A 20,052-nucleotide genomic window follows, 5' to 3' on the forward strand; every position below is an offset into this window, starting at 1 on the left:
GACTATGGAAGCATACAGTTCCATCTTTTATCCTTCTCTATTCATTGTTTCCTGAGATGGTATACCTTTAAATACCTTGCCACTGAATATATTGGTACTTGAAATGCATCTTAAGTAGAAAATAAGTCTTTTGGATACAAGAGAAAAGGAGAGGAAAGCATAGATCCAAGACAGGAAGAAAACTTCTGCCGTTAATCAAAAAAATCATGGTTTGAAAAAATAGAATCAATCAATTTCATTTCTCAAAAAATCCTCTAATTCTTTTTTGTCTGATAAATTGATTTTCTTCCACTCTATCCACTTTTTCTTCATGAGAATTTGCATTTTCAGTAAGAAATTGTAGGAGTATAGTAAAAACTAATCCTGTGACTATTTTATCTATTAAAGGAGTCATATTAACTTTATTCCATCCTGCACCTAAAATCTGGGAGATAAAGAATCTTAACTGGAATCACTGTAGCATCTCTCTTCTGAGCTTTCTTGTACATCTTATTCTTGAAGAGCCACCGTTTCCATGGCCTGATCTGTTTATTTACTTTCTTCTAAGCGGGTGTGGTCTTTTGGACTCTACAGTGTGATTCATCACTTAATTATAAAATGAGATTTCGTACTAATATTTTATTTCACCTAATAAAATGGTACTTATAGATGGACTTTTGCTTTCTGAGCTAAGTAGGTATCTTGAAATTCTACCACCCACAGTATCCCAAATTCTGTCATGCACAGATGCTTAGTAAATTGAACACCACCATCTATAGACAAGTAATTAGCCAGCATCAGGGTGCATTGGAATCACTTTACTACACTCTGATTTACCCTTACATTGTTGTCTTCAATCTTCATCATGAGCTAGACAAAGATATTCTTCATGTTTGGGTGTTTTTTTGTCTTCTTTCTCCTCTCTTCTTTTAAAAAAAAATTTTTTAATGTTTATTTATTTTTGAGAGAGACAGAGCGTGAGCAAGGGAGGAGCATAGAGAGAGAAACAGAGCCTAAAGCAGGCTCCAGGCTCTGAGCTGTCAGCACAGAGCCTGACACTGGGCTCAAACTCACAAACCGCAAGATCATGACCTGAGCCGAAGTAGGACGCTTAACCGACTGAGCCACCCAGGTGCCCCATCTTCTCCCCTCTTTCTTCTCCCTTCTCCTTCTTTTTCTTGTCCTTCTTCTCCTCCTTCTTCTTCCCCTCTTCCTCCTCCCCTCCTTTCCCCCTCCTCCTCCTCCTCCTCCTACTCTATCTTCTCTTCCTCCTCCTCCTCATCCTCCTCCTCCCCCCCTTCTCCTTCTCTTCTTCCTGTTCCTTCTCCTTCTTCTTCACAATACTTTAGTTTAACTGCCTAGGGAAGAAAAAAGCACTTTAGAGAGCAACCACATTTTCAAAACCAGATGAAATAAAAACAGGAGCAAATCATACACACATATGATTTTTGTTGCTAGGATGTGTCAGCCTCTCTGATTTATTTATTAACCTGTACTGTCTGCAGAAATAAACTAGACCTTTGAGAGTACCATTGGCAACTATTAAAGTCAAATGCCAAACAAATAAATATCCAATCTCCCCAAAGAAAGGAGTTCCAAAATCTCGGTCTCTGCAAGAGATCTCCATGCCTGAAAACACTTCTCAGAACAGATGCATTTGGCTAATTAGTATGTTATAAGAGTAAAAAATAATGAAAGCAAACGTTTATATAATATTATATTCCTCTTTGAGGACACTAAAACACAGAAAATCAAAATAATCTGGCTTAGGTACATGGCCAGGCAGTGTAAGGGCTGAGACTTGAACTTGAGTGATTTGGCTCAAGCCTATGTTCGTAAATACATTGTGCTATTCCTTGTGTGAAAATAAAAATCTCATAATAGCACTGGCAAAGTTATTAAAATAAAACCACTTAGGTTAAACCATATTTGATAGTGCCAATATTTGATAGTTTTTGACCTAAAAAATCTGTAGTTTACATTGCTCAACCTCATATTAAGTAAAACAAGTGACACATTGATGAGGCTTTTCTCTGGGTCAGGTTCTGTGTTCTGGCATATAGCTGGAGTCAAAGTGATTATTGATGGCAGAGAGAGAATCTGGACATCTGAATACTTGCCTAAGTATTTTTGCTAATCTTGATTAGTCATTCAGTTTATCTCCTTGGACCTCAGTCTTTTCATCTGTAACATGAATGGGTCTCAAATTTTCTGGAGTTCTGTCCACTTAGAAAGGATAAAACACCCTATGTCTCATTTTCCCCAAGCACTCTCGATTTCTAGTGGAAAACAAACGAGCTGGTAATGAAGAATGCGACTATAAAAACAAATCGTAGGTGTAGGGAGGATTATGTTTGCATATGCTTTCACAATAGGGATATATTTATGCCTATTTACAGATGATTTATCTTTAAGTGTGCATGTGTCTTGAAGCCTAATAGAAAATATGAGGCCAAAATATAGTTAATTAATGCAAATTAGGTATCATTAAGAGTTAACAAAATTATTAATAGCAAATAGAAGGGATGATGGTAAACCTCAGCTAAATTCATAATCAAAAGCAACAGTACTAAGTGACAATGACAACCAACTTAAGAAAACACTGAGGATTAGTGGCTTTTTAAAAAAGCATCTTGCTCCTGGGGTGCCTGAGTGGCTCAGTGGGTTAAGCATCCAACTCTTGATTTCAGCTCAGGTCATGATTTCACAGTTTGAAAGACTGAGCCCTGTGTCAGGCTCTGCAGTGCAGCAGCACCTGCTTGGGATTCTCTCTCTCCCTCTGTCTCTGCCCCTCCCCCACTTATGCTCTCTCCCTCTCTCTCTCTCTCTCTCTCTCTCTCTCCCTCTCTCCCTCTCAAAATAAGTAAATAAACTTAAAGAAAAGCATCTTGCTCCCATTTTAGGATTCCTATCTCTCTGCCTGTGCCATAGAAGCTGTGTGACATAGCCAAGCACCATATGGCAGCTAGCCTTCCTAGAGGAATACCAAATTGAAGTCCTTAATAAACTCTAGTAGCATACCAATTTCAGTACCAAATTAACAAACCCCAATTCACTTAGTAGTTGCTAGTCAGCAGTTCTTGGTACCATTTGAAAACGAATATGAAACAAATTGAAAACGAATATGAAGTTGCAAGTGCTTTACCTAAAAGACGCAAAGAGAGAGTATGTGGCATGATTGTGATGCCCTCACCTTTTGTTCCTAACTCTAACTCTCTCCTGTTGACTAATGTTAATAATCAAACTTTGCAAAACCCCAGCTCACAATAAGAAATATATTTACTTTAAAATTCAGGATGCACATACACAAAATCTCCCATTATATCAGTACAGTTTGAGTCCCAACCAGAGGCGCCAAGACAAGCAGGTGAGTAGAGGCTAATACCTAGGCCAAATTCGGTACACATTGTGTGATGCCCTGCATGTGTGTGTGTGACAAATATATATGTGTATGTGTGTATATATGTGTGTATATGTGTATATATGTGTGTATATGTGTGTGTGTGTGTGTGTGCGCTCACAGGTACACACAATTATAAAATTAAAATTAAAATTTCATGAATACTGTTACTAGGTATAATGCCTTTTGATATTTTCTACTAGATTTTTTCTTTTTTTCTTTTTTTTACTCTTTATTTATTTTTGAGAGAGATAGAGAGACAGAGCACAAGTGGGGGAGGGGGAGAGAGAAGGGGAGACACAGAATCCGAAGCAGGCTCCAGGCTCTGAGCTGTCAGCACAGAGCCCAACTCATGAGCCATAAAATCATGACCTGAGCCAAAGTTGGACGCTTAACCGACTGAGCCACCCAGGCACCCCATCTACTCGATTTTTAAAAGAAAAATATGGATCATGATATAATAAGTTGGTTTCACAATCCTCTTATAGGTTGTGATTTGCCATTTGAAAACACTCCTCTTAAAGAATGTTGCCCAGATATGTGTCCACTACGACCTCCACAGAGAGCATGGGAGCTGCTTCTTCTGCCTTAGAGGTCTAAAGTTAGATCTTTTCCTCTTTAAACACAAATAAAAGCACATTCCCTTGGATGAATAGTTTTGAAGCTGTGGGTTACAAGAAAAGATGGCAGGAACTGGGGATAGTCAACCTGGAGGAAAGAAGTGATGGCAGTGGAGAGGAGGAAGAAGCCAAGAAAATAAGTGGTGATCCTCCAATATTTCAGTGGCTACAAGGGTAACCAGATGTTGGAAGAACTAGGCATTTATCTAGGACCCTTATGGATGGATAGTCAGTCAGCCTACTGAGCATTTGTTGAGGCCCAGCTACTTGCCAGCTTCTGTGCTAGAGACTACGACTAGAAAAATAACAGCAAATACAGTCAGGTAATCTTTATGCAAAGAAACATTTTTCCAATGATGCCTGATGGCTTACACAAATCTATATTTATGATCCTCAGTATTAAGTTCTTCTGGGTGGTTTTAGTGACTCATATGTCCCCTTGTTTTTCAAGGTATTTGATGTCAATTTCTAAACATGTCTAAGCACTCACTTTTGTGCAGAAAGTGGTTCAGTTATCGAGAAACAGATGCCCCCAGAAGATGAGCTGCAAGCTTACAAATGCAGACAAAACTTGTCCTAAGGATGCTTCTCCTGTATCTTCCTCCCCAGGTGAAACATAAAACTATATAAAAAAGCTTCCATTACAGCTTTAAGAGAGACTTTTTAGAATTCTAGCTTTAGACAATTTTTTTCTGGAGAAAAATCATTATGCTTTCCTTGTATTTTAGATTATTCCATTTGCAGGAAAGCATTCATGATAATGAATACATAAATCTTTTCAATATCTCACAAAGTCTTAGTAATGCAATCTTGATTTTACTGCCTTTGGGCTCTCACCAATCTTTTTAAAACTCTAAACTAAATCCATTAGAACTTGTGATCCCCATCTTTTTGCTGTATTCAAAATTCATTGTTAAAGCTTGTTTGGGGTGATCTGTGAGTTTATTATTACATGCTCAAGTTATAGGAAACAGATTTTGGTTCAATAGAAAATGGATTTTCTAAGTGTAAAGCTACCATGGTAGGTAAGAAGTTTCCCAATGTGGGAGACATTCAAGAATAGTCTAAGTTCACGTTGCACCTGGGTAGAGTGAGAGAGAGATGTTACACAGAATTACTCTTTAGTTCCCTTTCAACCTTGAAATTATGTACTTTGATTAAAAAGTGACTTCACCTGCCATTAACTGGGTTCTTTTCCAGAAAAGAGCTTCCTGAACCTGCCTTTTGGAATCACATCCCAAAATACAAAATCATTTTTTTCTTAAATAAATGTATTTTTAAAGAATCAGATCTAAATTAATCAGTAAGTGCTATTTGGTCTCTACTGACAACATTGCCACCACCCAGCAAAATCAAATTATAAATAATAGTAACAAATTACTACTAATAATAATTACTAATAGTAAATATCAAATAATAACGAAGTAATACTAACATCAATAATTGGTTTTAAATAGCTAAAACTTATTGACTATTGTGTGGCAAATGCTGGACTGTGCTTTTTTTTAAATCTCTTTTTAATGTTCATTTCTTTTTGAGAGAGAGAGGGAGACAGAGCATGAGCAGAGAAGGGCAGAGAGAGAGGGAGACACAACACAGAATCTGAAGCAGGTTCCAGGCTCTGAGCTGTCAGCACAGAACCCAAGGCAGGGCTCGAACCCATGAACCACAAGATCATGACCTGAGCAGAAATCAGAAGCTTAACCAACTGAGCCACCCAGGCGCCCCTGGGCTAAGTGCTTTAAATACACAAATTTAATGACAACTCCTATCAGGTGGTACACTCTTATTCTCATTTAATGGGTGAGAAAACTGAGGCAGCACTCAGATGAGGCAGAACCAGATTATGAAGTCAATGAATATGCTAACTCTAGAGAACAAACTCATAACCTAATCTATATATAATGACTATTACATAAGTGTTTCTGACTCTTACTAGTGTCTGTTTAGTCATCTAAAGTATTTGGGAATACCATAAACATAATAGTTTAAGTGTCCAATCTTAAAGTTTAAAATATTATGTCATATATTTTTAGCAATGAGAAAATGGTTAAATAATTTATAATACATCTATTCGGTAAAGTTTTAAAGAATAATTAAAATGCTCTTGACAAAGAGCCATTAAAACACAGGAAAATATGTGCCATTACAGAAAATGCAATAGTAAAGTGCAAAAATTTTTTGTGTGGTATGACCTCAACTTTGTTAAAAAAAATTCATGGAAGTAAATCCCTTAAATACTCACAATGTTTGGCACTGGGTGGTAATATCTACTTTTTTTCTAATACTTTTTATTAAAAATTATTTTTCCATGATGAATTTGTATTGTTTCTATGATTAAAAGAAAAAGTTTTATTTTTGGTTCTATAAAACAATTTAATTTTCTCATACAAGTTGCATGGTTTCTTATCTGACATTATGCTACATAAAGTATCATGCTCTGTCTTCTTAAATGAAGATCTCTTTCATATGTTCATTTAGCAGTAAATGGATTTGTATAGAAATGGGCAATGCAGCTTTACTGTAAAGCATCTAATTGTTAAGATGTATAGAATCTGCTGACTCTATTTCGCCCAGATTTAAGTTTTAAAGACATCTGAGAGAAGTATTTATTTGTTTGTTTGCTTATTCATTTATTTATTGAGACAGAGAAAGAGGGAGAGAGTGAGCATGAGCTAGGGAGGGGCAGATAGAGAGAGGGAGAGAGAGAGAATCCCAAGTAGGCTCTTCACTGTGAGTGCGGAGCCTGATGCAGGGCTCGAACCCACGAACCAGAGAGATCATGACTTGAGCCGAAACCAAGAGTCAGACACTTAACAGACTGAGTCACCCAGGTGCCCCTACGATCTGGTATTTTTGAGCTCACAGAGGATAATGAAGACTGGTTAAGCTGGTTTGGAGAACTTAAGGCTAAGTGATATGATTTATAATCAATTTGGGCAATTCCTTCTAAAACCCACAAGCTGTCCCCAGCCCGTAGGGTGTCAGTGCCAACCCTCAAGGGCTGAGGAAGAGTAATTCCTGTATGACCGGGTATTATTAACCTGAGGAGGTTTGGGTGTTTCTTTTTTAGGAAGACTTGGGCTGTCCCAACACAGAGGTTGTTATTGTTTGACATGTTTTTGGAAACCTCTACCCACCCTTGTTGTTGATTCATTGTCACTTAAGTGCCACTTGAAACTTCTGCCTCTTAAGGTCCTCTTTCCCTTTTTGACTTTGGATCTGAGTGGAAACTATCTAGCACCAGACTTTGTACTTAGCATCATTTACAAAATAACTTTTAATGCTACCCTTTATGGCACTGAGTGGATAAAGCTAGGGCAAAACATAAGGAGAATTTGAACCTTCTGTGCTTTACAAACTTATATACCTCTCTCATGGATGGAACTGTTCCTAACCTAACATTGTTCAAAAGAATTTATTCAGAGACCTTCACAGTAGAGTACCTTAGAAGCTACCTACCTGCAAGTCATAGTGATCATTCTTGCATTACAGAAGGAAAGAACAAAATTAAAGGCAACAGTATTCTACCAACCTTAATTTATTCCTGGGCAAGTCAGCTGTGCAGTGCTACTTTGCCATCACTGGTTTATAGGCTCTAAAGTCCCCATTCACTTCGGTTTTAAGTTCATGAAAGTGGAAGAACCAGATGGGTTCCCAGGAGCTGAATCTGTTTTGTAGAGGAGGAGTCTGTGATTCAGGCTTAAACCAAGGGTGTTGCCATTATGACATAGGCCGCTACCGAAAGTAAGGTTGGGTTGGCTCCTTGCCCCGGAGCTGTCAGATGTGTCCAGGGACTTGTGCTGAGTCTTTTGTGCTTCATTAAAGCTAGCCCATCAGAAATGCTACATTAGGTCATACCAGTGGTACCATCAGCCAAACAAGGATCTAAAATATTAGAGGTGATATGAGAAATTCTGGAATAAGACATAAGCAGAAAGAATGGGATGGTCGTTAACTCAATCTCTTAAGTTCAGGAAGATTCCCAGAGGCAGCAGTGTTTGAGGGTGTTTTAGAAGAATGTATGAAGTTAGTGGACAAAAAGGAAGAAAGAGCTCTCTGTGAAAAGTCACCAAGTTTTCCAGGAAGAAGACAGTGAGAAGAGAGGCTAACAGAAGAGCAAGTTTGTGAGGCGGTAATATGCTTGGCTAAGAGTATAGGCTTTATGTTGTAGTTGATGAGGAGTCAGCAAAAGATCTTAAGGGAAGAGAAAACATCAGCTTACTATTTTATGAAGAGTTCTTTGATGGTTGGTGTGGCTAATGCATGAAGGGAAAGTGAGAAAAGAGGGAAGGAAACTGTTGGAGAGAGTTTCATTCATGCCAATGGTGGTGGCAATAAAGAGAGACTTACAGACTAGGGAGGCATTTTGGAGATAGAATTGATGAGATTTGGTGCCTGATTAGATGAGAAATCAAGGTATGAGAATGAAGCGTGTAGCTTAGATCACTAGGACAACTGTGATGCCATTAAACAGACTTCATGCCCTCTAAAATCCATGATTTTTGTCTGGAACCTTCTCAAAACGATTGTGTGACTTCAACTGTATAATAGTTCTGTGGCATCTGACATTGGTCACTTTCCAGAGCACTTCCTCTTGTTTGATCTCATTAAATATGTAACTTGACAGATGACAATCTAAAGTAAGTGATTTGGCTAAAACCATCTGCCTGAATCTGCCCCAGGTGGGACTAAGAACTAAGTCTTAGTCTCCCTAGTCTTAATTTTTAAATCAAAATATAAATCTGATAGTTCTTTACCCTGTGCCCCTCACCCTTTTTTCTATTTTGCATGGAAGATACTAGAATTCAGAAAGACTTTTGAATAGCAGAGGAACCAGGGAGCTATGGAAAAGCCACAAAAAAACTTAGGAGTTCTGGAGAAGAAGAGGCAGCCAGCAGAGGGGCAAAAAGAAGCAAATGCAGTGAGCATCCCAGGCCTTCTGCATGTCAGTGTTTGCATTGCTACAGTACAAAGGCATTCTGTTATACTGGTGTCTCTATAAACCTCATCCCTGCATTCCACATTAGCCCTGGGTGGTGGGAGTAGAAGGTGGGTCAGCTGGTAATGGCAATTACAGTGGTCTCTACTTAAGATAGTCCCTGAGTCCCCCAAGTCTGTTCAGAGGATCCTGTGTGGCTTACTAATCAGCATTACACTCAAAATCTGTCCCTCAGAAATTTCAACCAGGAATCAGTACATTTGTTGATCATGTTGGATAAGATTATCTATGCAGAAGCTATGAAAATAAGCCTTTCTGTTTGAAAATGGAATCTTCACTGAGCAGAGGAAATGGAGAGTCTTGGTCCTTGCAAACCAGAATTTGTCTATTAGAAATAGTAGAATCATTTCACAATGGTGGAGACCCATTTTGCAATTATCTTCTGTCCATGTTGGGAAGAGATAAAACACTGGTCTGAGATAAGATTGGCATTTGTGGGCAAGAAGAGAATTTTCATCTGCAGGGGTCATTATTGTCTTTTTCAAGGAGCCAAAAGGGGCAATGGTTTCAGGATGCTGAGAGAGAGAGAGAGAGAGAGAGAGAGAGAGAGAGAGAGAGAGAGAACAAGAGAATTCTCAATGAAAACTCCTTAAAGCACTGTTTTCTTTAAGGCAGATGTGATGTCTGTGAGGGTCTGCGATAACCACTTGCTCTAGTGATCAGCTCCCACTTGTGACTGACTGACTTCTAAATGGTGGTCAATTAATTGTACTTCAAAGAATCACAATCTGTAATTGTACAGCCTTCATGCTTCTGGGAAGTTTCATTGATTATCTGCCTTCCTTCTAAGTTCTTGCCTTCAGGGACTCGTCTGATTTCAGCTTGTTCCCTTGTCCTATAGAACTGTGATTGGCAGGTTTAACAACTAATGGTAAAATAAATAAGCAAAGTACTGCTCCTAAAGAAAATTTTTTACTTTTTTCCCAAATGTTTTTGTATGCAGAGGGGGGAAAGATCCGTACAGGAAATAAGGCACTCCCACACCTGCAGGTGTTTAGTTCTGAACATCTTCTAAATCTTCAAGAAACTGAGCAAATTCAACCTTTAGTCTGTTTTCCTAGTGATAATTTGTTTCTGATGAACACTTTTACGGTTGGTTTTTTAAAATTAAACATTTACACAGAAATGACTCCCCGTCTTAGGTGAGTCTGATTGATTCTTATTTGAGTTTTTTTTTTTTTAATCATAGGATTTTCTAGCCCATGTGCTTTGATATAGAAAATAATAGGGAGAAAGAGTAGGTGGTTACCATGGCCACAACAACATCTGATTTGAGGAAGAATAGACAGGGCAGGGAAACAATGCTATACTAAATGGAATTATAATATAGAGAGGAAATTTAAGTGTATTGGCTCCACTTAGAAACTGATCAGTCAATACATGAACAGAATATCTATATTATGCCTTCACATTTATATACTGTACATATCAAAACAAAAGGGAAATTGCGGCATATGTGAAATTAAGAGTCATTAAACATATTTGAAAAACACCTTCGGGTTAGAATAAAAATTGTCATAATTTCCAAATTTTAGCTATTCATCCTGAAATATCAAGAAAAGCTTTAAACAGCAAGGTCTTTTTTAAAAGAAAATATTTATTTTGAGAGTGAGAGAGAGAGCAAGTGGGAGAGGGCAGAGAGAGAGAGGGAGTGAGAGAATCCCAAGCAGGCTCCATGCTCTCAGCACAGAGTCCGACTTGGGGCTCGGTCTTGCAAACTGTGAGATCATGACCTGAGCCGAAATCAAGAGTTGGACATGTAACTGACTGAGCCACTCAGGTGCCCATAAACAGAAAGATCTTGAGCTTAGCATTAGGATATTTTTTTTAGTTCTACAGAAATGAGAAAAGGGGTTGACTTCTCATATTGGAGGGACCAAGTTTCTTTACTTGGTTTTGCCACACAAAAGGAAAAAGGTGAATTTGTTTCCCTAAACCCTCTCTTTCTAAATACTCTTTCTTCCTAAAGGCTGATTAAGCAGGCATTTCCTGGCCTAAGGAAGCCAGCAGATTCTAGCCTGCCAGCTGAAGAATTAACTCTACCTTGTGAAGAACTATGTTTACTCCCTTCTACATTTTAAAAGAAGATACCAGACCAACACTTGTATGTTGGCATTTCCAATACCCGAAGCTAGCTGGAAGGTGGGATGGAATTGGTAGGTAAGAAGTCTTCCTGGCTCAGAGCACCTGGGTGGCTCAGTTGGTTAAACATCAGACTCTTGGTTTTGGCTCAGGCTCAGGTCACGATCTCATGGCTTCATGAGTTCGAGCCCCTCATCAGGCTCTGTGCTGACAGAAGGGAGTCTGCTTGGGATTCTCTCTTTCTCCCTCTCTCTCTGCCCCTCCCAAATTCACACTGTCTCTGTCTCTCTCAAATAAATAAATAAACTTAAAAAAATAATAGTAAAGAGGCCTTCCAGGCTCCCTTCAGCAGGCTCCCCAGGCAGGCTTCCACCTACTCTGTCTTTTCAGTGCTAAGGTCTTTTTAGCTGAGAATAGAAAGAAAGAGATGAGCGGAACAGTCAACATCTGGAAAGTGAGTTGTTACTGCCCTAAAAGGATGGCATGGAGAAAGTAATCCCATGCCTTAAATTGGCCCTTCTGTGTTTGTAAAGCATCTCAAACTAGCTCTGCAAGTAGCCTGAGAAGGTGGCCCCACCTGCCTCACTCCTCAGAGGCTTTGGCCACAACTCAAGAAGCTTCAGGAGTGTGTGCTGGCAGGCGGGGTTATACACCAGTACACCTCAGCCAAGAGGAGGGGAGCAGAGCTGAATTTGGGAAGCAGCCGCCTGCTATGCTGAAAACCTCTGGAAACTGGCTAAGGAGCTGCGGTGAGAATCGTACTACTTTTCTCAGACCCATTTCTCTTGACAGACCAGTGGGGAATTGTGGCCATTAGAAGGAAAAGAGGATGGCAGGTTCCCCTTCCTTTCCCTTCCTAGAACAGCAGTGCCTGCCATTCCCAGCCCCCGCTGCTCACAGACATCCTAAGGCTGCTCTGTCTTCACATCTGCTGCTCTCTGTGTTCTGAAGGAACCACACGCAGTGAAATTCCTCTTCCTCCACCTCAGTGCGGCCCCCAAACCACACTTCATGAGCTTCATTCGCCACTGGTCTCTTCATAATGTGTCTGTCTCCTGTGAGCTGCCAGACTCTTGCTGCTGTATATCATACAGAGAGATTTAGGAATATGAAATTCTTGCTGCTGACTTAAATGGGTTCCAGAAATGCCTGGATGCACGTTGATTTCAGATCAGATATTTGATTTATGCACATTTTGTTCAAATATCCAGAGCCTGCTGAGGGATAGCAGAGTTCTAATGCAGGGCGGTAGGCTGGTGTGCATCTCAAAGAACCAATAGACTCATAAGTTGAATCCTCCTTTCACCAATTATAAGCTATGCAACCTTGGGAAACCACTCAAGTTTGTGCTTTCAGTATTGTCATCCATAAATTTGGAACTGTATCACTAACTTTGTAAGGTTTTTTAAAGATTAGTAGCTGTATATGGAAAGCTAGATTCCAAGATCTTCTAAAGGACAAAGACCATGGTTACCTTATTTAGGGGTACAGGTAACTTGTTGGCAATCTTCATTTAATAGCTAAGAATGTCAGTTCAGATCATTCTGTCTGATTTCTAATCCAAGTCCTTCATGGTTAGCTAAGAATAACTGAGTAACATAAGCCTGTTTCTGCATCTGTAAAATCAGTGGTAATAGTAGTAGTATTTCATGGATCTGTGAGGATTGAAAGACATAATGCTTCATATGGAAAGCCCAGCATACAGAAAATACTCCGTAAATGTTAGCTGTTGTTATTATAATGCAGGAATCTGTGGAGCTAGACAACTGGCATCCCTAGATGAAATTCACTTCATTTGTTTTTCTAGTTTTTTTGGTTTTTTCTTTTAAAAAATTTTTAGTGTTTATTTATTTTGAGAGAGAGAGAGAGAGCACATGCAAGCAAGTGGGGGGAGGGGCAGGGAGGGAAAGAGAGAATCCCAAGCAGGCTCCACGCCATCATCCTGGAACCTGATTTGAGGCTCGGTCTCACGAACCATGAGATCATGACCTGAGCCAAAACCAAGAGTCAGATGCTTAACCAACTGAGCTACTCAGGTGCCCCTGCTTTTTTTTTTTTTTTTGTCTTCTTTTAAATGCAGAGGTTGGACAAGATGAATCCTAAGGAGCCTGCTACTCCTTTAACCTCTTTATTCCTAGTTGCATCCACATGCATAACACATAACCCCACATCTTCCTTGGGGACATAAATTAAAAATTCAAACATTTTTTGATGGAAAAAAAAACTCAATATAATATACATTTTGGACTTAAAAATCATAGCCACTGAGTAAAGCCAGATGTGTCATTTCATATACTACCATGACTTGATTTCCTTGGGAACACAGACTTATAGCCACAGATGCCACTTTGCATATCCATGACTTTGGGGACATAAAGATTTGCATTCAAACACTTTGCACTGGTTTTAAGAAACTGTATTCATACAAGTTGGCTGACAGTGGTATTCGTTAGCATTTCTAGTTTCTGTGTTATTTTTGAGAAGGAACCTTAACCTGTATGTCTGCATTCTGAAGGCAATTAATATGTATCTGGCATTACACCTGAGCTGTTAGCAGCCAGTTTAAAAAGCAGCCCAGAGTCACTCCTCACCCTGCCTCTGGGGTGAGGAACTAGACTTGCTGGGCTAGGAGATTTGCATTCTCCTCAGATGTGCTACTCCCCTGGTCAACACCTCCTTTGCTACTTTAGTCTCTCCGTGCCCCCTACCAAATCTGCCTTCCACAATTCCCCTAAATCCTTATGGGTGTTCAGAGCTAGGCTAGCACCCCCATTAAATGTGGAACAATTAATCACAGGTTTTTAGAAAATTAATTTGTTTGTTGTAAGACCACCGAGAAAATAAGGACTGTGTTTTTTGATGCCCAGTACATAATACAGGCAGTCCTTGCTTTGCACGGTAGTGTGATACCATGCATGTCATAAACATGACATCTTAATGACATCTTAATGATCAGTGATAAACACTACCCTTGTCTGTGACCTCCCAAAACTTTTGTCAAACATTAAAAACTTTCTTTTTGTTGGTTACCAAATGGGAAAGAAAGTAAAATAAATGTTTGTTTAGTACACTGTTAACTTGAAGAATTACAAACGTTGAAAATTAAAGTGTTTTATTTCTTTCTATGAAAGAGTAGTTCGGGGCACCTGGGCGGCTCAGTCAGTTGAGCATCCAACTCTTGATTTCGGCTCAGGTCATGATGTCAGCCAGGGTCATGGATAGAGCCCCACATTGGGCTCTGCACTGAGTGTGGAGCCTGCTTGAGATTCTCTCTCCCTCTGCCCCATTCACATCTCTCTAAAACAAACAAACAACAAAAACAAACAAAAGAGTAGTTTGAATAGTGCTTGCCTTTTTCTTCTCCTTGGTCACAGAACACAATAACTGACCAAGCATCTTTTCTATGCTTTGGCAAATTGCCATACTTTTTTCTAAGTCTGAATCAGCTTTCAACCTTTTATCCTTCATACATTCAATGTTATAAAATATCTCTGAGAGTTCCTTTGATGTGTTTTTTCACCAGTGTTATTTCCTCTGAAACACCTTTATCCTTTTTCATCCCAACCACTCTCCTCACTTATTTTCTAAAGTTTGCCTTTACTGAGTTCCTCTGGCTGCATATCCGGTATTTCTCAAAGGAGGACACTGTCAACATGCCTGTCTGCCATCAGCTGTATCTTCTGTTAATTCCACTGTCCCATGTGAATTTCACTTACAACATTATCCCTTTTTCTTTCTATGCTGCACTCTCATCTTGGCAAATTCCCTCATTCAATTAACCATTCTGGTGAAGTGTCCTATGGGTTTATCACCAGGACCCAAGGAAGCAAAATGACTACATGCTTTGCTGTCTGTATGTGAACGGAACAAGATGTGTGCAGTGACCCATAATGACATACTTTGAAAGGAGTGGCATGTAGGTCACTGATGATGGCATGCATCTGTTATTACGTAGTGTTTTGTGGACCAAGAGCCCGTAGCAAGTTTGTACTTTATCCACTCGCTCACAGTTGATACACTGTGGTAACTGAAATTTGAATCATGTTGTCAGAGGAACCAGTGTTATTTAATTAAACCATACTGTTGGAAATTCGGGCATTTTGAAACCATGCACATGCACAGCTACTGTTAGTTGCTCATTAATAAATATCTGTTGAATGAATGAATGGGCTTATACATTCACACTGACTTCATTTTGCAATGGCAGTGTCCTAATAGCCTTAACTACAGCTTTGCCCTTCTCTTCCTTCTATATAATATGTCCACAGTAGCAGGAAAATGCATGTCAGCTAAACATTGGCTTTGAATATGTCATTGAACTCTGAGCCTTGCACCTCTTGTGCTAAAGGCCCAGCTCCTAGCTACTTTTCTTTTTTTTTAATCAAACTTCTCCCTCTGTACCCAGCTTCACCTGTGAAAAAAACTAATCTGATCAACAGATTCACAAACTACTGAAAGGACTCTCAGGTCCCAGGGTAGTTTGTCTCTTTCACTGAAAGAAAGGGATCAGCAGTTTGCAAAAGAGCTGTCTTGAGTCTTGCCTTCCCAAAGGGTGCTCAGAACCTGTAAGCAGCAGAGAAGAAGGATCTTGTGTTGGTGGAACTTCTCTGGCCTTCTTATCTCACTAAAATCCAATAACCAAGAAAATCCTAAATCCATAATTAAAAATGTAGAGGAGACCTTGGGGGAGATGGGGGTGACTCAAAGATCAAGGGTGACTTAGCCCTTGGTCTGAAGGAGTTTACATTCCAACATGGGCTGTGAATCCTGCATACATGGAAGCCAAAATAGTGATGGCTACCAGCACTGGTTTTGTCTGATATGGGTTCAGGATTGGTTCTGTTACTTCCTAGCTCAGTGATCTTTCCCAAGTTACTTAGGCTCTCAGAAACTCATTTCTCCATCTGTAGACTGTAATAATTATCTCACAAGGTTTTTGAGTCTTAAACATGGTAAGGAATGCAATTCACTTATATCTTTTGTAGAGTAAAAGCTTGGGAAACAGGAACAGTTTTAGTTACTGAGACATAATTCAGGTGGATGTCATTCTTTTCACCAAGATTGTCTTGTCCACAGTGTGCAGGGTTGTGGTTTCTCTATGCGAACATGCTCTATGTTCGTGGGGGACCAAAGACTAAAACCTGTCTGTGTCTCCTGTCCCCTTATCAATTGTCATTTGGTGGTTGAGCGTCTATATTATATTCTGCCTCGGTAGAGTCACACTCGTAAATTCTTTTGAAATACCTCTTTTGAGTATGTTCAGAAGCATTTTCAAAGCTTTCAAGAACAAGACACTCTAGTCACAGTGGCAGGGCCTGCTTGCTTCTCTGCTAACAGTACAGCCTCTCCTGGAACGACCAGCAGGCCCCAGGGGGAGCAGTGCTCTGTGCCCTCACCACTATGTGCAGACACTTGGAGACTTTTTAAGAAAGGCACTGAGTTAGTCACTGTTATGCCTGAATGCTGGCTGGGCGGTGGCTCCTGGTTGTGGCTGTGTGAGGAATTTAAAAAGTGTAGATCCTCCCCGGGATTTGGCTTCAGTGTGTCTGGAGTACAGGTGAGGCACCTGCATTATACAAATGTTTCCAATATGAGATGCAGGCCGAGCTGAGAACTTCTGTTCTAGTGCCTATAGGTGCGAGAGTCTAAGGACAAAACTAGCCCTGGCTGTGGTTGTCTGGCCGTGAATGTGACCTTCTCTTGCCCAGAGACTAGCCTGGCCTGGGAGGTGCAAGCTGGCCCTATGGTCTGTCAGAACTTGGTTGCTATTTATTCTTTTTACTCCAGGGCAACTGTTCTCAGTCAGCATCTTCCCCTTATCTTGACTGAACTTTTTATAACAGCTACCTAACTGGCCTCCTGACTTTACCACACTCTCTTATCCTCTCAGTCCACTCTCTACTCTGCCAACAAAGTCATCTAGCTAAAATGAGGATTCCATTGTCACTGCCCCATCTTCTAGCCACAGACAACTGGTCTTTGTTTTCAGCACAGGATATTTCTTAAGACCTTCATGCATTTGTTTTCCTGCTGGAACACCTTACCTCCCAATTAATATTAACAGCATTGTTTTCATAAATAACAAAATTTTCTTTATTTGAAAATATAATCCTGTGCTAAGTGTTTTCTACACATGCCTGATAGACTCGTAGTGACCTTAGAAGCCTAGTCCTAAAGACCTGCTCTGAGAAGACTCCCCTACCTGCAACTGCCCTTTCCTTTGTGCCCCTAGAATCAAAGAATTCAGGGTATTGCTTTGTAATTTGCCATCGATGACCCATCTGTCCTCCTAGGGGCACAGGCTGCATTTGTCTCTGTAATCCCTTGGGCAGAATGGGCCACCAGCAGTCATGGACCACTAGGGGGATTGGGGAAGTGAGTCTGGGGGCAAATCATCTTCAATCTAAAGAGACATCTGGATGCAGATTGTTCATTTGACAGTGGATCAGTAGCCATAATGGCGTCATCATTAGTAAGTCATTTGGGTACAGAAAAGATGCATTCTAAAGGCGCTGCCTTTACACAAGCGGTGTGAGGAAGCATTGGCTTCCAAGGCGTTCCAAAGTGCTCAGCAGACCAGACCTCCCACCACAACTGCCACATTATGGGTTAACTTTGTTAGCACAGAAGGACTGAATTGTATTGTGTCATCTATCCGGAAGCTATTTCACCAACAAACTAATGAAAGGCGGTACATTTTTTGTGTGTGCCCTTTTTTTTTTTCTTAGCCCTCTGTTTTTACAGGCAGAGACTGTAATCAGCTGTCATGATAGCTATAATCAATTAGCTTATGGGCTGTTTTACTCCATCTGGACTAATTGAATAGTTGCTTTTGTTTTTATTTTTGTTTTCCCTCTCTGCTCATTCCTGACTGTTACTATTGAACCATGTAACTAAGCCCCCCACAAAACCATCAGCCACTCCTCTCTCGCTAGCAGCCTTCTTTAAGATGGAGCAGTAACCCATTCATCTCCAGACAGCTTCACATCTGCATTAATAATGAAGGGTTATTTATTTAAAAATTATACTGAAGTGGGTCCTCTGGTGTTAAAGTGAAAAGCAAACATTTAACTCATTGGATGATTTATTTAAATTTAAAATCCCAGAGGGGCACTTGGGTGGCTCAGCATCTGACTGTTGGCTTTGGCTGAGGTCATGATTTCATGATTCATGAGATTGAGCCCCACATCAGGCTGTGGTGGCAAGTGCAGAGCCTGCTTGGGATTCTCGCTCTCTCTCTCTCTCTCTCTCTCTCTCTCTCTCTCTCTGCCTCTCCACCACTTGGACTGTCTCTGTGTCTCTCAAAATAAATAAATAAACTTAAATAAAATAAAATAAGCAGAGGATTGCTTTTAGTGAATTTGTATTGGTGTTTGTGTCGTTGATAGCCAGCTCTGCAAATCATGTCTTCTGTAGCTTCAGAGGAAAAATCTTAAGACTTTATAATGTAGAGGGGTAGCCTGTGCATCCTTTAAAATACAGGAGCTCTATTGCACTAAAGAAGTTTAAGCAGAGTGTCAGAGGAGTAGAATTAAGGAAGGAGAGGGGATAGATACCAGAAAAGATTTGTTTCTTTTGAAGCTGAGATTTTTCTTCAGTAAACCACAAGACAGAGATGTTTCCCTGACAGTAAACTTAGAAACACAGTTAAGCAGAGAACTTTTAAGAGTTAGATGAACATTTCAGCAAACATTATTTGCATGTCTACACAATTCCAGATCCTAGGCAAGGACAAAATGGAAAGTAAGACCTAACCCCTGCCTTCAAGGATCTCAAAGTCTAGTAGAAGAAGAAAGATTCACAAAATAACAAACACTGGGGCTCCTGACTGGTCAGTTGGTAGAGGATGTGACTCTTGATCTCGAGGCTGTAAGTTTGAGCCCCATGTTGGGTGTGGAGATTACTAAAAAAATAATAATGATAATAAATAAATAAACTTTAAAAAACACTATACAGCATTAAAGGGGGCATATAATGGCAAAAGAGAAGAAGTGGGATTAGAGAAAGAAAACATCCCTTTTCCAAAACCTGCTGTTGTGTGCTCAAAAGGAAGTCAGCCCTGACCCTCTGTCTTCAGGTTTCTATCTACAAAATGGGTATAGTCCATGCCAGTGACCTAATTCTTTTTAGAATTCATTTTGGAGAGCAATTAGAAAGGACTCTGAGCTGTTTATATAGCCCTGAGGATACATGTTACATAAAGTCCTTGTTTAAAACATAGTACATGTAAAACAATTGTCATTGAAGTATTCATTAAATTTTGTCACCAACTTCATGTAAAACCCACTGAGGGATCTTGAAGGTCTTGTAGAAATAAAAAAAAAAAAAAAAAAAAAAAAAAACACCTAAGCAACAGTATTAATTCCACTGATTAGGTAGGGAAAGCCAAGATGTGAGGGTAAGGGACCTGGCCAAGTACCCCAGGACCTGCTACCAAGGCTGCTGGCTCCTTGCAGTCAATTTTAATGACCCTGCTCTCTTCACTTCCTTGTCTCTGTGCTTGGGGCTCTGGTTATAGATTTATTGACATACAGTTTTCTTCTGCAGAGAATTCAAACAAAAACTAGCAAATAAACCAAAGAACTGTGCTCCTGACTTTAGAGATAGGATTCTTTTCATGGAGTTTTAGAATGTATTCAGCACATCTTCATTGAACATCTGCTAGGTGCTGGGCACGGTATGAGGCATCGGAGGACAAATCAGACACGGTCTGCATCTTCACAGAACTTAGATTCCAATTATGGGGCAATTACAATACAGTGCAATCAATGCCACAGAGGTCTTGCAAGCTACCCGTAACTCAGCTTGGCAAAACAATCAGAGAAGCCTCCCTGCAGAAAAAAATGTCAAAGCAGAGCTGTGCAATTTTGAGAAATTAGTCTTGAAGAAAAGAAAGGGGGAAGAATAGTAAGTAGAAAAGGAGGACAGCAAGAAGGAATACTCAGCCTCTCCTAGAAGGTGAAAGGAGT

At 39.9% G+C, this 20,052-nt stretch overlaps 1 protein-coding gene and 1 long non-coding RNA gene across 5 annotated transcripts in view; one reads left to right on the plus strand and one right to left on the minus strand.

Annotated features, from left to right (window-relative positions):
• Positions 1-7,657, minus strand: part of LOC122231456 — a 72,192-nt gene extending 64,535 nt beyond the window's left edge. For all 3 annotated transcript variants that reach the window (XR_006208711.1, XR_006208712.1, XR_006208710.1), the window contains exon 1: positions 7,535-7,657. This is a non-coding gene — a long non-coding RNA (uncharacterized LOC122231456). The remainder of the gene's footprint in view (positions 1-7,534) is intronic.
• LOC102972156 (disks large homolog 2) overlaps positions 1-20,052 on the plus strand; it is a 768,935-nt gene that overhangs the window by 522,008 nt on the left and 226,875 nt on the right. The gene's annotated exons all lie outside the window — the stretch shown is intronic.

Source organism: Panthera tigris, chromosome D1 (genome assembly GCF_018350195.1).
Source record: "Panthera tigris isolate Pti1 chromosome D1, P.tigris_Pti1_mat1.1, whole genome shotgun sequence".
Classification (NCBI taxonomy): domain Eukaryota; kingdom Metazoa; phylum Chordata; class Mammalia; order Carnivora; family Felidae; genus Panthera; species Panthera tigris.